The sequence below is a fragment of the Carcharodon carcharias genome, chromosome 6 (genome assembly GCF_017639515.1).
Source record: "Carcharodon carcharias isolate sCarCar2 chromosome 6, sCarCar2.pri, whole genome shotgun sequence".
NCBI classification, from domain to species: Eukaryota; Metazoa; Chordata; class Chondrichthyes; order Lamniformes; family Lamnidae; genus Carcharodon; species Carcharodon carcharias.
In genome coordinates, this window is record NC_054472.1 from 87,684,025 (window position 1) to 87,698,242 (window position 14,218).

A 14,218-nucleotide genomic window follows, 5' to 3' on the forward strand; every position below is an offset into this window, starting at 1 on the left:
ATAATGTGGTTTGGGTCGGGAACTTCAATGTCCTTCACCAATAATGGCTCAGTAGCAACACTTCTGATCAAGCTGGCCATTTCTCATGCCAAGTACAGCTAAAACACTGGCATTGGCCTGACAATGTGGAAAATTGCCCAGGTAATACTTGTCTGCAAAACGCAGCACAAATCCAATCAGTTAATTACTGCCCTATTGATCTACTCTCCATCATTGGCAAAGTGAAGATGTTGATGGTGCTATTAAATGGCACTTACTCATTAATAACCTGCTCAGTTTGGGTTCTGCCTGGGCCACCCGACTCTGATCCGGTTACAGCCTCGGTCCAAACATGGACAGAGAGTTGAATTCCAGAGGTGAGGTAAGAGTGACTGCCCTGGACATGAAGGCAGCATTTGACTGAGTGTGGCATCAAGGAGCGCTAGTGCATAGGAATCATGGGGAAATCATTCCACTGATTGGAGCCATATCTAGCACAAAGGAAGCTGGTTAAGTTTGTTGTAAGGCAATCATCAAAGCCCTAGGATATTGTTGCAGGAGTTCCTAAAGTCAGGGTCTTGGGCTCAACCATCTTCAACTGCTTTAACAATGACCTTCCCTCATTATAAGGTCAGAAGATGTTTGCTGATGATTGCACTACATTCCATCTTCCAATGTAAAGCAGTCCATGCCTGCATGCAGCAAAACCTAGACAACACCCAGGTTTGGCCTGCTGTGTGGCAAAGAACATTTACACCAGCCAAGTTCCAGGCAATCTCTATCTCCAACAAGAGAGAGTCTAACTACTTCCCCTTGACATTCAGCAGCATTACCATCACTGAATCCCCCACCATTAATATCCTAGTGGTTATCTTTGACCAGAAAATTAACTGGACCTTTCACATAAATACTGTGGTGACAAGACCAGTTCAGAGGTTGGGTATTCTGAGCTGTGTGACTCACTTCCTGACTTCCCAAATCCTTTCCCATAGCTACAAGGCACAACTCAGGGGTGTTCTAAGCTCTTACATGTATATGTGGGCAGCATCCCAAGTGCAGGGACCCAGAGAAATGGGTTCTGCAGACAGCCAAAGAACATGAATGAGAATAACCTGCTTGTGGATCCATTTACCTGGAGAGTGCAGATCCAACAAAACTCAAGAAACTTAATACCATCCAGTTCAAAGCAGCCTGCTTGATTGACACTGCCTCCACCACCAGTGTCCCATGGTTTCACTGTGTACCACCTAGAGGTTGCACTGCAGCAACTTACCAAATGTTTGGCTACACCTTCCAAACCCACAATCTCTACCACCTAGGAGAATCAGAATCTACAGAATCACAGCAAGTGCATGGGATTACCACCGACAGCAAATTCCCTCTAAATCACACATCATTCTTACTTGGAAATATATTGCCTTTTTTTCATTGTCGCTGTATCAAAATTCTGGAACTCCCTGCTTAGGTATACCTAAACCACACAAATTGCAGAAGTTCAAGAATGTGGCTCACTTCCACCTTCCTAGGGAAAATTAAGAATGAGCAATAACTGCTGACCTTAGCAGCAATGCCCACATCCCATGAACAAATAAAGAAACTTTTGTATGCAGAGATAAGAAATTTCAAATTATATGGAAAGCACAGTATGGTGAGATATTACATGGTAAAAGCAACATACTTGGTTTCCTAAATGGAATTTTGACATTACAATTTTTAAGCTATTTACAAAACCACAATGAGACTGCTGTAGTAAGTGTGTTGTGATGTTAAATAATAATCTACTTCATTTGCATTTCAACGGAAACTCCTTGTATTGCAAGAGAAATTACATGCTTAATTAAGACTATCTATAACGTTGTCATAATAAATGACAATACAATATATATTGGTTGTCTTCAACAAGGATGGATGTTTCCTTTGTAATTTTAGTTAAGTCTGAAATATTGAGGCTATATCAAACCACATAAAACAAGGGCTTTTACCAACCCCCCAGGAGGCAGGGAGGAAAGAGGCAGATTGATAAAACTTACAAGGAGCCATATCAGATTGGCTGTCCGACGATTTCCTGCTATCTGAGAATTTTACTGACGGCAGGACCAGAATTGAACAGGGCACCTGTTCCAGATGGCAGTTAATTTCCATAAATAAAGGCTGTTGCCAACGACCCACCTGCCGCATGAGAAGCAGCCACCAGGTAAATGGATGTGGCCTCCCAATGGCAGCCGGGGGTGCGGGAGTGGATGGTTTTTTTAAAGCAAAGAGGGGGCTGAGGGCAGAGAATGCTGACCCACGGCACCAACGAAATCCCCAGAGGTATTTCCCCTCCAGCCCTTGGCCCTGCATTTTTTAAAAAAAATATTTTTTGCTTACCTTCTGCAGGCTGCAGAGGCCCCACCTGCCTTAGCAGTGGCCACCACTCCTTGGGGTCAGACTGCTGTCCTTAATATGATGGCAACCCTGACAGCAGCCACTTAATTGACTTCCGCCCATAAAATTCAGGGGGAAGTCTTGCTAGCCACCCATGCATGCTGGCTACACACATTTCCTGCCAATATCAGGCTCTCTGCCCAGTCAACAAAATTAAGGCCCAAGTGTTTAAAAACATCTGAATATTAACACACATCTATGCAGTAGCCTAAGAGTTGGCAGAGCGTCTTATCATCCATGGTTACAGAAGTAAAATTTCCAAAAAGGGTCAATTTTTTTTTTAAAATTAAGATTTGAAGCTGCATTTTCAAATGAATGAAAAAGCATCCAATCACTGGAAGCGATATTACTTAAACAGTTTCACATAAAAATAATCCACCTGTGTTTGGAAACAATTGCAATGTTGCAGAACTGCAGTGTTTGTTATGCATAGCAGCCTCATAAGTGGATTCATGAAGATCTCTGAAAGGTATTTCTGGAAAAATTGTTCAGCATTCAAAAAAATTTAGTCCCACATTTTCACCAAGTTGGGCTGATGTGGAAGCCGTTTAAAAATGGTGGGCAGAATTAGATTCCGGGAGTCCTGCCTACATTGCCATTTCCAGCTATTTTTGCGAGGATAGTACAAGGGGGTGGGTAGCCAGCCTGCATGCAGCACTTCTGCCCTGGTCAGCTCTGTTGCTGGTGCGGACAGCCCAACCACACTCCCCACAATCTTTGTGGAGTCAGGCCCTTTCTGTAAGAATACATGGGTCACAGCACCTCACAGGAGGAACCCCAATCCCAAGTAAGGAACCAAAAACAAAATGCCACCTGCTCCTGGAATTCTTTCATTGAAGGGCTTTAAAATACAAAAAAATTCTGTTCTTTTAATTTCAATAGTTTGATGATGTATTGTACGGTAGATCTGATTTTACTTCAATGATTGATTATAGGGTTCTGTCCTGCAAATGCAAGTTGACAATTGTATGTACCAGCATTGTGTAAGTGTTCAGATGCATTCGAGCACCTTTCCGTTTGGAAAAAGTCCTAATATGCATTCAAGAATGAAGAAAACACTGCTTGGTAACTCTAAGTGTCATGAGCTGAAGTGATTTAAATCCCCAGCCCTTTAAAATTGAAAGAATACTGTCTGCACCTGCTGGACTGCATTGATCGACAGTCCATCTGGTGTAGCTTAGAAAAAACAAAGCCTTCTGTTTTTGCAATTTCAATAGACTACAATGTCTGAGACTATAATGATGTATTATGACAGATGAGTCCATTATGAAAGCTTGGCTGAGTTTCAAAAGCCACATAACCACATCACAGCCGGGGGCTGTGTAGAGAGTTTGACAGATTTAGGAGGTTATAAAATTATTTCCTGTCTTTGATATGGATTCTGAATAGATGTTTGTTTATACAACAAAATGACCATGTGAAGTCTGTTTTTTGAATGAGAGTTTTTTTAAGTATGTAATTTGTTTGAATGACAGCTCTATTAGATTATTATAAATTTAATATTTTTAATGACCATCTCAAACACATGGCTCCTGAGGTCTTCCCATGGTGGACACTGGGTGAGTGACTATGGTGGATAAATGGGAGTTATGAGGGGTCATGGGAGTGGGAGGGTTTAGAGGGGAGGGTTTGAGGGCCTGAAACTCATCCCTACGTCTGGGCCAATTTCTCAGTAAATGGAAGTGGGTATTCTACCTGTCTGCCTCACCATCACCTGCTGCTGTTGCCACCTTGGGTTTCCCTCCAAAAGCAGAGGGCCTGACTCCAAACTATATCATCTCCTGGATGTGACAATACAGGTATCCAATCACTGGGGAATTGTTGCATATTATGGGGGAACCATCCATGCCCAGTAATATTCAGCCCAGTGCATGAGCACACAGCTTAGTTAAAATATTTAAATGAACAACCACTTTCCTGTGAGTGTGTTAGTTAGCTGCTTCCCATTCCGACTTTGTAAAAACTGGCAGTGAGCAGGTGGGTTTGGGGCTCAGATTTAACATCACATTTGATCCAAATCCAGCCATTTTGATGGTTAAAATCCCCCTTTGTATTTCAATTTATTTTACACATAGCATAGCACAATAAATAAGCACAAAATATGTGCCATCGCACATGTGGACGTTGAATATTTCCAGAGAAACAGTGAATGTGTGTGAAAGGACAAATGAAAATTTGGTACATATTGAAACTTATATGAAATAATCTTTAAATGCTGAAAGCCAATGGGCAGAAATTTCCATTCCGGGCTAAAGCCAATGGTTGGGGCAGATGGGGGGGGTGGGGGGGTGGTGGGAAGGTGGGAACAGGTGCTGCGGAGGCCAGTGGGAATTTGCACCATATTGTGCGACATTAGCCTAATTAATTATGCAGTCGAGGGTTTCCCACCATTTTGCGCAGTGGAACTAACTGGATGGCGAACGCCCCACTGTCATGTCTGGGTGCCATAGGACTGCCTGCAATGCAGGAGACACATGAAAAACCTAGTCCGGTCTGCCAAGGTTAGTGAAACCTCAACTGCTCACACTCATCTCATTGAATGATACAGGGGGCATGGTGCTCATGGCAACACAAGAAGATGATGCTTCATAGCTCCATTGCAATCCATCTAGTCTGCAGATGGAGAGGCCACTGTGGGTCCCTGACTCTTGCACACAGAGAGCTCACATGCTGTTTTGGTGGAGAGGTGGAGAGGAGGTGAATGGGCTCAGGCTTTGAGGGCACCAGCAAGCATTGCTAATGACATGCCTCTGTGAGCCTTATCCTTATAGCTAATGTTTTCACCGCTCTGGAGGGTGCTGCCCCAGAACCCTTCAGGAAGGGTCTCCAATTCTGGTGATTACCTCACAGATATGTGTCTGCAGCAGGGTCAGCCGAGTTTGTTGGCACTCAAAGGACTGCTGGTAAAGAGGCATCTGCGATGTCCAATGACGAGCCTTTGGCATCAACCCTGCACAAGGTGTTGGAGAGGCAACAAGAGGCGGGGAAAAACAGAGAGGGGTGGCAGAGGCCCTTAACAGAGCGGTAAGTGAGGCAGGGAAATCCATCCACCTGCTGTCTGATGAAGTGGTTCCAACTGCGGACGCATGGAGGTCTACATGTGGAGGGCGGTGGATGCCACGGAGAACTTGGTCCAGCAGATTCTGCCAGAGATACGCGTAGACCTACATTCCATCACTGTAACCATGGATGAGCTTTTGCAGTGGATATGCGAGAGGGAAATGGAGCACCTCGATCCCCCTCTAGGTTACCCTTCCCCTCAAGGAGTCTGGCAGGTGCTCTAGAGCACCTAAAGGGAGGAGAAGCAGCTGTTGGGCACCACTTGGACCTCCACTCAGGACTCTCTGAGTGTGTCCGGCCCTTTGGAATCCATCTTGCCTATGAGCTCTTCAGCCTTGTCCTCTGTGATCACAGAGGGAGCAACTGCCCCAAGCAGGACAGCCAAAGTAAGCCAGGGCCCTCCGGGCCTCGGGTCACCAGAGGACAGCTGCCAAGCCCCAAGACACTGGGCTAAGCGGTCAGTAGGCTGCCTCCACCATTGCTGCGGATATCAGGGGAGCACCTAGAAGTGGTGGCGAACAAAAGATTAAGAATTTTTGATTTCACATGTGGTTGTATGGATGCACGCTGTTAATCTTATGACACTTTTGTAAATATAGTCCACTTGCACTTAAACAATATCTGATGTGGTTTAATTGCTATGTAGTCCTTAAGTGTGTGCACAATGCCTCCACCAACATCTTCCAATGGACACCCCCTGGGTCATGTCCCCTGGAATCATGCATGTGCAGGGAGGCAAAGGTATTTGCCAGGGCCCTTGCAAGCCATGTGTAAGAAGTCTCCTGCACACGTCCTTCACACGTTCTTTTCCCTTCACATGTTCGTCTGTCCCAATGCCCTAGCAGTGTACGTACTACATGCTGGCATCCCCCTTCAGTTGTCCAGTTGAGATACTTTGTATCATCCCCAATGACCCAACTCCATTACAAGTCTGTACAATGTTTGAAGCAGCCATGGTTATGATGACCTTCAGCATCCATTTGAATACCTCTACCCCTCCCCCGTCACCCACACCCTACCACCCCCATAACCAGTGACCACCACCCCACCATTACCCTTGCACCCTCCCCCATCACCCTCCTTCCCATGAAGGTGAATGTCAAAGTCCCCTACCTTCCCAGGAGCCCACCTCCATGACTGTAGATCTGGCCCCTGCCCTGCATTCTGCTGACCCCTAGAATCCGCTTCTCCTTCCAGGTCCCCTCCAACAACCTGTGTCCCTTCACCCACCATCGCCGAAACCTCACTCTTCCAGCTCGCACAGCCCCCCTTTAACTTCACCATCCCTTCCTATCATCGATTCCCTGATTATGCCCCCCAGGACTCCTCAACTGACATTACATACCCCTCCCTCTGAAGCCCTTTCCCCTCTTCTGGATTGCATCTAGGCAGGACCGGGACCAATGTCCTTGGGGGTGGGGTGTTTGCTAGTGCTGTCGGGGAGGGTTTAAACTAGATTGGCAGGGGGATGGGAACCTGCACAGGGCAACAGAGGAGGGGGAAACAAAGATAGAAACGAAAGACAGAAAAGTTAGAAACAAAAGTGGAAAGCAGAAAAAACAAGGGTGAAAAGCAAATGGGGTCTTCATGCAAAATAAAGTGAAGATGACTAACAAGGTTAAAAAGACTAGTCTAAAGGCATTGTATCTTAATGCGGGGAGCATTCACAAGAAGGTAGATGCATTAACAGTGCAAATAGATATAAATGGTTATGATATTGTTGCAGGGTGACCAAGGAGGGGAACTGAGCATCCAGGGGTACTCAATATTTAGGAAGACAGATAAATAGGGAAAAGAGGTGGGGTAGCACTGTTAATAAAGAAGGAAATCAATACAATAGTGAGGAAGGATATTAGCTCATAAAATCATGATGTGGAATTTGTTTGGGTAGCGATAAGAAACAACAAGGGGCAGAAAATGTTGGTGAGTGTTGTCTATAGGCCTCCAAACATTAACAGAGATGTAAGGGAAGGCGTTAAACAGGAAATTAAAGATGCATGCAATAAGGGTACAACTGTAATCACTAATCCACATTTAGATTGCACTAACCAAACTAGCAGCAATACTGTGGAGGAGGATTTCCTGGAGTATGTACATGATGGTTTTTTTAGACCAATACGTTGAGGAATCAACTAGAGAGCAGGCTATCCTGGGCTGGGTATTGTGCAATGAGAAAGGATTAATTAACAATCTTGTTGTGTGGGGTCCCTTGGGGAAGAGCAACCATAAAATGATAGAATTGTCCATTAAGATGGAGAGTGAAGAAGTTGAATTCTGAATCTGAAGGGAACTACAAAGTTATGAGGCTCGAGTTGGCAGTGATGGTTTGGGGAATCTTACTGAAAGGGTTGATGGTGGATAGGCAATGTCTAATATTTAAGGAGCATGTGCATGAATTACAACAATTATTCATTCCTGTCTGGCGCAAAAATAAAACAGGAAAGGTGGCTCAACCATGGATTACAAAAGAAATTAGGGAGACTATTAGATCCAAAGAGGAGACATATAAAATTGCCAGAAAAAGCAGCAAGCCTGAGGATTTGGAGCAGTTTAGCATTCAGCAAAAGTGGATAAAAAGATTGATCAAGAAGGGGAAAATGGAGTATGAGAGTAAACTTGCAGGGAACATAAAAACTGACTGTAAAAGCTTCAATAACTATGTAAAGAGAAAAAGATTAGCAAAGACAAGTCAGAAACAGGGGCAATTATAATGGGGAACAAAGAAATGGCAGAATAATTGAACACATATTTTGGTTCTGCCTTCACAAAAGAAGACACAAATAATTTCCCAGAAACGTTAGGGAAACAAGGGTCTAGTGAGAGGGAGGAATTGAAGAAAATTGATATTAGTAAAAAAAATGGTTCGAGAGAAATTAATGGAGTTAAAGGCTGAAAAATCCCCAGGGCCTGATAATCTACATCCCAGAGTACTAAAGGAAGTGGCCCTGGAAATATTGGATGCATTGGTGGTCATCTTCCAAAATTCTATAGACTCTGGAGCGGTTCCTACAGATTGGAGGGTGGCAAATGTAACTCTATTATTTGAAGAAGGGAGAGAAAAAACAGAATTACAGACCAGTTAGCGTGACATCAGTAGTGGGGAAAATGCTAGAGTCTATTATAAAAGACGTGGTAACAGAACACTTGGAAAGCATTAATGGGATTAGACAAAGTTGGCATGGATTTAATGAAAGGGAAATCACGCTTAAATAACCTATTGGAATTTTTGAGGATATAACCAGTAGAATAGATAAGGGAGATAAGTGGATGTGGTGTATTTGGATTTCAAGAAAGCTTTTGATAAGGTCCCACCTAAGAGGCAAGTGGGCAAAATTAAAGCACATGGGATCGGGGGTAATATACTGGCATGGATTGAGAATTGGTTGACAGACCGGAAACAGAGAGTGGGAATAAGTGGGTCTTTTTCCGGATGGCAGGTGGTGACTAGTGGTGTACTGCAGGGATCAGTGCTTGGGCCCCAGCTATTTACGACATATATAAATGACTTGGATGAGGAAACCAAATGCAATATTTCCAAGTTTGCTGGTGACTCAAAACTGGGCAGAGTTGTGAGGAGGATGTAAGGAGGCTTCAGGGTGACTTAGACAAGTTGTGTATGTGGCCAAACACATGGCAGATGCAGTATAATGTGGACAAATGTGAAGTTGTACTCTTCGGTGTGAAAAACAGAAAGGCAGAGTGCTATTTAAATGGCAGTATATTGGGAAATGTGGATGTACAAAGGGATCTGGATGACCTTGTACAGTCAATGAAAGTAAACAGGCAGGTGCAGCAAGCAATTAGGAAGGCAAATGGTATGTTGGCCTTCATTGCAAGAGGATTTGAGTTCAGAAGTAGGGATGTCTTACTGCAGTTATACAAAGCCTTGGTGAGACCACACCTGGAGGTGCAGTTTTGTTCTCCCAACCTAAGAAAGGATATATTTGCCATAGAGGGAGTGCAGCGAAGGTTCACTAGACTGATAGCGGCGATGGCAGGGCTGTCACATGAGCAGAGATTGGATCGACTGGGCCTGTATTCACGAGAGTTTAGAAGAATGAGAGGGGATCTGATTGAAACGTATAAAATTCTAATAGGGCTAGACAGATTAGATGCAGGGAGGATGTTTCCCTGGTTGGGGAGTCCAGAACCAGGGGCCACAGTCTCAGGATATGGGGCAGGCCATTTAGGACTGAGATGAGGAAAAATTTCTTCACTCAGAGGGTGGTCAACCTGTGGAATTCTCTATCATAGAAGGCTGTGGAGGCCGGGTCACTGAGTATATTCAAGAAAGCAATTGATAATTTTTTGGATATTAGGGGCATCAAGGGTTATGGAGAGAAAGCGGGAATATGGAGTTGAGATAGAGGATCAGCCATGCTCATATGGCAGAACAAGCTCGAAGGTTTGAATGACCTACTTCTGCTCCTAGTTTCTGTTTTCGCCCCCCCATGCCCGTTCACACCTACAAACCACTCGCACTCCAGCACGGCCCAACCCATCCTCCCTCTCTATACCCATTTGATGACACCTGCAGCATCTGTCTCTTTCCCTACCATCCCCAACCTCCTCGCCCCCTTCTAGGCCTCCCCACCTGCCCTACCTCTTAATTCCTCTCCTCACAGTCTAATTCCTGTCCATCCATTGCTGCCCAATAGTGTCTCTTGCAGCATTCCACCTGCTGCTTGAAGGTCCACTTCCTGGAAGGAGCTGCTGCGTGAAGATCCAACTCCTGGAAACTGCTGCACCAATTACACCCATCTCCTGGAAGCTGCTGCACTGAGAAGATGCTCCACCCGCTCACTGCTGCATGTGGTTTCCCGGGGTCCACAGTCACTGAAGGCCTCCATCCTGATCTCTGTAGGCTTACCAGGCCTTCTTCAGGTAAGTGCCAACATTTGCACTCCATGTTGGTCCAGACGTGTTCTGGACCAGCGTGAAAATCTGCTGGCGGCATGGATGATTGGGCATGGGGGGGTACGATACTGGTCAGGCCTTCATCTGCATTCCATTAATACCATGGCATCACAAGTGCATATTCAAATACTTCTTAAATTTTATGAGGGTTTCTGCCTCTACCACCCTTTCAGGCAGTGAGTTCCAGATTCCCACCACCCTTTGGGTGAAAATATTCTTCCTCACATCCCATATAAACCTCCTGCCCCTTACCATAAATCTATGCCCCCGGTTATTGATCCCTCCACCAAGGGGAAAAGTTCCTTCCTATCTACCCTATCTATGCCCCTCATAATTTGATATACCACAATCATGTCCCCCCTCAGTCTCCTCTGCTCCAGGGAAAATAATCTCTGTCTATCCAAAACAAAAACAGAATTACCTGGAAAAACTCAGCAGGTCTGGTAGCATCGGCGGAGAAGAAAAGAGTTGACGTTTCAAGTCCTCATAACCCTTCGACAGAACTAGGTGAATCCCAGGAAGGGGTGAAATATAAGCTGGTTTAAGGTGGGGGTGGGGGGGGGGGGGGGGGGGGGGGTGAGTTGGGTGGGGCGAGAGAAGTGGAGGGGGGTGGTGTGGTTGTAGGCAAAAGCAGTGATAGAAGCAGATCATCAAAAGATGTCACAGACAACAGAACAAAAGAACACATAGGTGTTGAAGTTGGTGATATTATCTAAACGAATGTGCTAATTAAGAATGGATGGTAGGGCACTCAAGGTATAGCTCTAGTGGGTGTGGGAGGAGCATAAAAGATTTAAAATTATTTATAAATAATGGAAATAGGTGGGAAAAAGAAAAATCTATATAATTTATTGGAAAAAACAAAAGGAAGGGGGAAGAAACAGAAAGGGGGTGGGGATGGAGGAGGGAGGTCAAGACCTAAAGTTGTTGAATTCAATATTCAGTCCGGAAGGTTGTAAAGTGCCTAGTCGGAAGATGAGGTGTTGTTCCTCCAGTTTGCGTTGGGCTTCACTGGAACAATGCAGCAAGCCAAGGACAGACATGTGGGCAAGACAGCAGGGTGGAGTGTTGAAATGGCAAGCGACAGGGAGGTTTGGGTCATTCTTGCGGACAGACCGCAGGTGTTCTGCAAAGCGGTCGCCCAGTTTATGTTTGGTCTCTCCAATGTAGAGGCGACTGCATTGGGAGCAATGAATGCAGTAGACTAAGTTGGGGGAAATGCAAGTGAAATGTTGCTTCACTTGAAAGGAGTGTTTGGGCCCTTGGACGGTGAGGAGAGAGGAAGTGAAGGGGCAGGTGTTACATCTTTTGCGTGGGCATGGGGTGGTGCCATAGGTGGGGGTTGGGGAGTAGGGGGTGATGGAGGAGTGGACCAGGGTGTCCCGGAGGGAACGATCCCTACGGAATGCCGACGGTGGGGGTGAAGGGAAGATGTGTTCGGTAGTGGCATCATGCTGGAGTTGGCGGAAATGGCAGAGGATGATCCTTTGAATGCGGAGGCTGGTGGGGTGATAAGTGAGGATAAGGGGGACCCTATCATGATTCTGGGAGGGAGGAGAAGGCGTGAGGGCGGATGCGCGGGAGATGGGCCGGACACGGTTGAGGGCCCTGTCAACGACCGTGGGTGGAAAACCTCGGTTAAGGAAGAAGGAGGATATGTCAGAGGAACTGTTTTTGAAGGTAGCATCATCAGAACAGATGCGACGGAGGCGAAGGAACTGAGAGAATGGGATGGAGTCCTTACAGGAAGCGCGGTGTGAGGAGCTGTAGTCAAGGTAGCTGTGGGAGTTGGTAGGCTTGTAATGGATATTAGTAGACAGTCTATCACCAGAGATTGAGACGGCGAGGTCAAGGAAGGGAAGGGAAGTGTCAGAGATGGACCACGTGAAAGTGATGGAGGGGTCGAGATTGGAAGCAAAATTAATAAATTTTTCCAAGTCCCGACGAGAGCATGAAGCAGCACTGAAGTAATCATCGATGTACCGGAGAAAGAGTTGTGGAAGGGGGCCGGAATAGGACTGCAACAAGGAATGTTCTACATACCCCATAAAGAGACAGGCATAGCTGGGGCCCATGCGGGTACCCATAGCCACACCTTTTATTTGGAGGAAGTGAGAGGAGTTGAAGGAGAAATTGTTCAGCGTGAGAACAAGTTCAGCTAGACGGAGGAGAGTAGTGGTGATGGGGATTGTTCGGGCCTCTGTTCGAGGAAGAAGCTAAGGGCCCTCAGACCATCCTGGTGGGGGATGGAGGTGTAGAGGGATTGGACATCCGTGGTGAAGAGGAAGCGGTTGGGGCCAGGGAACTGGAAATTGTTGACGTGACGTAAGGTGTCAGAGGAATCACGTATGCTCCCCCCACCCCCACTAGAGCTATACATTGAGTGCCCTACCATCCATCCTTAATTAGCACATTCGTTTAGATAATATCACCAACTTTGACACCTATGTGTTCTTTTGTTCTGTTGTCTGTGACATCTTTTGATGATCTGCTTCTATCACTGCTTTTGCCTACAACCACACCACCCCCCTCCACTTCTCTCGCCCCACCCAACCCACCCCCCCCTCTCCCCCACCCCCACCTTAAACCAGCTTATATTTCACCCCTTCCTGGGATTCACCTAGTTCTGTCGAAGGGTTATGAGGACTCGAAACGTCAACCCTTTTCTTCTCCGCCGATGCTGCCGGACCTGCTGAGTTTTTCCAGGTAATTCTGTTTTTGTTTTGGATTTCCAGCATCCGCAGTTTTTTGTTTTTATCTCCGTCTATCCAATCTCTCCTCATAACTAAAACTCTCCAGCTCAGGCAACATCCTGGTAAATCTCCTCTGCACTCTCTCTCTAGTGCAATCACATCCTTCCTGTAATGCGGATTCCAGAACTGCACACAATACTCTAACTGTGGCCTAACCAGTGTTTTATACAGTTCCAGCATAACCTCCCTGCTCTTATATTCTATGCCTCAGCTAATAAAGGCAAAGTATCCCATATGCCTTCTTAACCACTTTATCTACCTGTCCCGCTTCCTTAAGGGACCAGTGGACATGCACACCAAGGTCCCTCTGATCCTTGATGCTTCCCAGGGTCCTACCGTTCATCATGTATTCCCATGCCTTGTTTGTCCTGCCCAAGTGCATTAAAAGAGACCATGACAACACTGACAGAAGAACAATGCAACAGGATTCACTAATTGAGACACAAAAGAGGAGGAAAACAGATGGAAATCATGGGAAAGCTACCCCGTCCAGTTCATAAATACATCCCTGGATGTAATGCTAGAAGCAATCAGGTCATTCAGAGATGTCCTCTTTCTAGTTGACAGCTGGTGGAGGCCAGCCAGTCTCTCCAAACAGGCTTGATTTAATATTTTGGAGGATGTGAGCAGCAGAGTGTTGTGCGGAACATGTGGATCCAGTGCCAAAAATGTTTCAATGATCTCTGAGGTCTGGCAAGGTGACTGCCCGGCAACTCTCAGCTAGCAGCTATCTCTCTCTCACCTCATACATACGTACATACAAACATATGAATTAGGAGCAGGAATAGGCCACTCAGCCCTTCGAGCCTGCTCTGTCATTCAATAAGATCATGGCTGATCTGATTATAGCCTTTAGAACCTTTCACCCTCGTTTACCAAGAATCTATCTCTGCCTCAAAATATTCAATGGCTCTGCTTCCACTGTCTTTTGAGGAAGAGAGTTTCAAAGACTCACGACCCTCTGAGTGAAAAAATTTCTCCTCATCTCTGTCTTGAATGAGCAGCCCCTTATTTTTAAACAGGGATCCCTAGCTCTAGATTCTCCCACGAGGAAACATCCTCTCTGTCAAGACCCCTCAGGA